Raw genomic sequence first — 5,394 nt, 5'->3', positions numbered from 1 at the left:
AACTCTGCTATTCCGTATTTATTCTCCATTGACAGGCTCTCGACTCTGAATAAATATGTCCTTGCTGGGTTCATATTCGCAACTGCGAAAGCATTTCCAGTATGTCTTGACGGCTGTAGTCGCATGCATTCATGTTCGAAGTGACATTTCATTGTACTTCTTAGTAACAGAAACTCTGCTATGTCGTATTAGTGTCTAGACACCATCTTCGTTTACAAAGTGTGACAGTTTATATGCAATGTATTACGACAGAGAAAGGTGCCTCTGATCACACGAGGCATTCTGTTGCAGTTGTTTTATTTGCACATTTACATTTACGTTCAGTTCTTAGTGAAAGAACTTCACAGAGCCTTGTTCTGAAACACCGTTTTCTTTATCTACTAGAGAGTGCCACGTGTTACACCAAAGTCATAACACAGCACACGCTTCATATTAATACACATAGATGTACCTGATGATGGAGCTTTAAATCGTTGAAACGCGTTGTGGAAATAAATTAAACAGTGGCTGGTAGCAGTAAACTTGATGTTCCATTCGACACCAGTAACAGTCACAGTGAAGCCTAACCTAAAATATTTTCATTTAAAAATACAAACACTATTTGAATATAAAAACTGGTTTCCATATGTTTATGTTTCTTCGATATTTTGTTCCGCCTGATTCAATGTTGCACCGTAACATACAATCTGGCAGGGCAGCCTCTACTGGCGAACGTGAGAGATAAGAGTAAAAAGCGAAATATGCAATAGCTCTTTGCCGGTTCTCCAGCTAAGAGGAGCATGATGTGGCCCTGTGAGTTTATAACAGTCCCAAATCCCCCTCTACCTTCGTTCTCTGTGTATGAGTTTGATAAGGGCTATTACGACGGTAACCCCAAAAGTAAGGTCTCCTATTTTTTATGAGTACATAGACTTGTTTATTTCTTCAGTAGTTTACATCAGTTTACAGCTTGAAAAAAAAAAGTGGTTCAAATGGCTCTGAGCACTATGGGACTTAACATCTGTGGTCATCAGTCCCCTAGAACTTAGAACTACTTAAACCTAACTAACCGAAGGACATCACACACATCCATGCACGAGGCAGGATTCGAACCTGTGACCGTAGCAGTTGCGCGGTTCCGGACTGAGCGCCTAGAACCGCTAGACCACCGCGGCCGGCTACAACTTGAACATTTAGCTATGTTTCGACATAGTCACGATTTCTGACGATGCATTTTTGTAGACGCTGTGGCAGTTTTTCTGTGCACATGTCATACCAGCTCGCCGTCATGATGTTTAGAAAGTTATGAACCTCTTCTATCACCTCGTCTTCGGAGCTGAATCGCTGGGACCACAATTAACGCTGACAGGTACTCTGAGACTCTGAAAAAACTCAAACGGTCAATTCTTAACCGGAGAAGAGGAATGTTGAGCAGGGTCGTACACATTCTCCATGACAAGGCTCGCCCACACATCGCTCCGCAAACCGTTGCTCTCCTGCAACAGTTTCAGTGGAACATAATCGCACACCCACCCTATAGTCCTGACTTGGCGCCCAGTGACTACCACCTGTTCCCTAAGTTAAAAGAACGTTTGACCGGAAAGCGATTCAGCTCCGACGACGAGGAGAAAGAAGAGGTTCATAACTTTCTGAACAGCATGTCCGCGAGCTGGTATGACATGTTGTTGTTGTTGTTGTGGTCTTCAGTCCTGAGACTGGCTTGATGCAGCTCTCCATGCTACTCTATCCTGTGCAAGCTTCTTCATCTCCCAGTACCTACTGCAACCTACATCCTTCTGAATCTGTTTAGTGTATTCATCTCTTGGTCTCCCTCTACGATTTTTAGCCTCCACGCTGCCCTCCAATACTAAACTGGCGATTACTTGATGCCTCAGAACATGTCCTACCAACCGATTCCTTCTTCTAGTCAAGTTGCGCCACAAACTTCTCTTCTCCCCAATCCTATTCAATACTTCCTCATTAGTTATGTGATCTACCCATCTAATCTTCAGCATTCTTCTGTAGCACCACATTTCGAAAGCTTCTATTCTCTTCTTGTCCAAACTATTTTTCGTCCATGTTTCACTTCCATACATGGGTACACTCCATACAAATACTTTCAGAAACGACTTCCTGACACTTAACATCTATACTCGATGTTAACAAATTTCTCTTCTTCAGAAATGCTTTCCTTGCCATTGCCAGCATACATTTTATATCCTCTTTACTTCGACCATCATCAGTTATTTTGCTCCCCAAATAGCAAAACTCCTTCACTACTTTAAGTGTCTCATTTCCTAATCTAATTCCCTCAGCATCACCCGACTTAATTCAACTACATTCCATTATCCTCGTTTTGCTTTTGTTGATGTTCATCTTATAACCTCCTATCAAGACACTGTTCATTCCGTTGAACTGATCTTCCAAGTCGTTTGCTGCCTCTGACAGAATTACAATGTCATCGGTGTACCTCAAAATTTTTATTTCTTCTCCGTGGATTTTAATACCTACTCCGAATTTTTCTTTTGTTTCCTTTACTGCTTGCTCAATATACAGATTGAATAACATCGGGGAGAGGCTACAGCCCTGTCTCACTCCCTTCCCAGCCACTGCTTCCCTTTGATGTCCCTCGACTCTTATAACTGGCATCTGGTTTCTGTACAAATTCTAAATAGCTTTTCGCTCCCTGTATTTTACCCCCGCCACCTTCAGAATTTGAAAGAGAGTATTCCAGTCAACATTGTCAAAAGCTTTTTCTAAGTATAAAATGCTAGAAACGTAGGTTTGCCTTTTCTTAATCTAGCTTCTAAGATAAGTCGTAAGGTCAGTATTGCCTCACGTGTTCCAACATTTCTACGGAATCCAAACTGATCTTCCCCATGGCACATTTAGGTGGCCGCCGCGCTGCCCACTGCTCATTGGCCTGGCCAGGTGATGACGAAACGACCCCACTGAGTGTTACTGGCACATTTAAACCCCGCCACTGCCGCTGGCCACGCCGCTTGCTGCTATCCTCACCAGGCGATAATTATCAAGCTGTTCTGTGTTACGCGCCGCGACAGCCGCCGTATGTCCTGAAACTTGAGCCGTAATTGGCTGCTTCAAGATCAGTCCAGCTGTGCTGTGTTTGGCTCTGCTAACACTCTGCTAATTATGCGAACAGCTACAGCTGCTCTCAGTGATCAGCGAACGAGCAAGGCGACAGCGCAAAAACTGTAACAAGGCTTCCGGCGAGAAGCAAAGTGCGATACGTCAGCAGTGAGGAGCGAGGAATGACGCTGCAGCATAAACAGAAACGAAGCTGCAGCATAAATGTTCTCACGGTACACCGGGAGCCTTCTTACGTGAGCGAGGTGGCGCAGTGGTTAGCACACTGGACTCGCATTCGGGACGACGACGGTTCAATCCCGTCTCCAGCCATCCTGATTTAGGTTTTCCGTGATTTCCCTAAATCGTTTCAGGCAAATGCCGGGATGGTTCCTTTGATAGGGCACGGCCGATTTCCTTCCCCATCCTTCCCTAACCCGAGCTTGCGCTCCGTCTCTAATGACCTCGTTGTCGACGGGACGTTAAACAACGCTAACCTAACCTAACCTTCTTACGTTCGCGCTGCATTCTCGTCGGAGGCACATCACTGCTCGATGCAGGCAAAAAGCCCTCGCTGCCCGCCGTGGGGTCCTTGTTACATTTACGCTACAGCACCGGGCATTAATTACTCTCCACCTTGCAAGCACAGTGCTAGCAGGGTCAAACACAGCGCTGCTGGAGCTACTCCCAAGCAGCCAACCACAGCTCGTGTTTCAGGACCTGCGGTGATGATCGCAGAGCCAAACACAACCAGTTTCATATAATCGCGTAACGAGGATCATAGCGAGCAGCGGCACGAGCGGTGGTAGTGCAGGTTAAATGGGCCGGTAAGACTCAGAGGCCTCGATTAATCACCACTGTGCCTCGCTGGTGAGCAGGAAGCAGTGACGTGACAGCGCAGGCGTACCCTTACGCTGCAGCCTCACTCTTGCATTTGGAGTCTCTAGGACGCTGTTCACTGTTCTCCATACGACACACGAGAGATTCCATGCAAAGAGAGATTCTTCATTTGCCGAGACATCTGATTTTCAAATTTCTCTTAACCATCTGGTAGTTCAGAAAGCCTGAGGTACCTCTTCGAGGATATATAGTCACGTTAGGAAACTTTTCACTAACTGCAGGTGGCTTAGCACGACGCTATGCTGGTGCAGGTTATAACTTCTCCTTCCTATGGGATGTTTCACTCCACTTATCCTCAGTAATCTTCTGGAACTCAGGCCCCTCCAGTGCGTCATGGCAGTTTCTATTTCAGATGATAAAGCAGCGTTGAAGAAAACTCAGCCAAAAACATACCAAACTTAGGCTGCATAACTCGAGCTTCCAGGCAGCATCTGCAAGTTTGTAACACCTTCTGTTGTTCAGGATTCTAAATAACTTGTGGACAAATGTTTTAAATTTTTCTTAATTAGGCTTTATTGTCTCAAATAACAGGTAGTAAATTCCTATCAGGTTCGTATTGTATTGTATTGTATGTTATCCGGGGGCCTAGAAACGACGGAGAGCCTCCGTCCCCGCCGCAGCCGCAGTGGTTCACAACCCCATGACGACTACCGCAGTCCACTTCACCCCTCCGCCGCCGTCTCACACCAGATGAGTGTAACCCCTATGTTTGCGTCGTAGAGAAGGGTGGCGTACGCCTACGTGGAGGACTTAATTGCGCAGCAATCGCCGACATAGCGTAGCTGAGGCGGAATAAGGGGAACCAGCCCGCATTCGCCGAGGCAGATGGAAAACCGCCTAAAATCCGCCCACAGACTGGCCGGCTCACCGGACCTGGACACAAGTCCGCCGGGCGGATTCGTGGCGGGGACCAGGCGCTCCTTCCCAGTCCGGAAAGCCGTGCGTCAGACCGCTCGGCTAACCGGACGGGCTTAAGTCCGTATTTACTGTCATACTGTTGTTGACTGCTGGTGCAAGTAAGTTATTGCACACAAAAGCGGACAGAAGTTTATCAGTCTGACCAGACTATTTTTAATGTTCTATAGTCACTGTTCTACAGCATTTTCGAGTTTCTACATCAAGTCGTTCAGTGATCTTTTCAGAAGAAACTGCTCGTCCAAATGTTCCGAGATGTTCAACAAACTTGGCACACAGAGTTTATCCACGACAAGAACGTTCACACACAAATATTTTCCAACCAAATTCTCTTAAAATTTGAAACCATTTTGACTATTTTTCGACCGTGACGGTCTCAAGAAATATGTAAAGTCTTTTTTTTTTTTTTTTAAATTACCGCTACCATTCACAAACTTTGTCTACTATTGTATTACTTATCTATTTATCGACATGTTTCGAGGGAATAGCTCATCTTCAGGCTGGATGGCATTA

The sequence above is a fragment of the Schistocerca americana genome, chromosome 2, assembly GCF_021461395.2.
Source record: "Schistocerca americana isolate TAMUIC-IGC-003095 chromosome 2, iqSchAmer2.1, whole genome shotgun sequence".
NCBI lineage: Eukaryota > Metazoa > Arthropoda > Insecta > Orthoptera > Acrididae > Schistocerca > Schistocerca americana.
Note: the sequence above shows the minus strand (reverse complement) of the source record.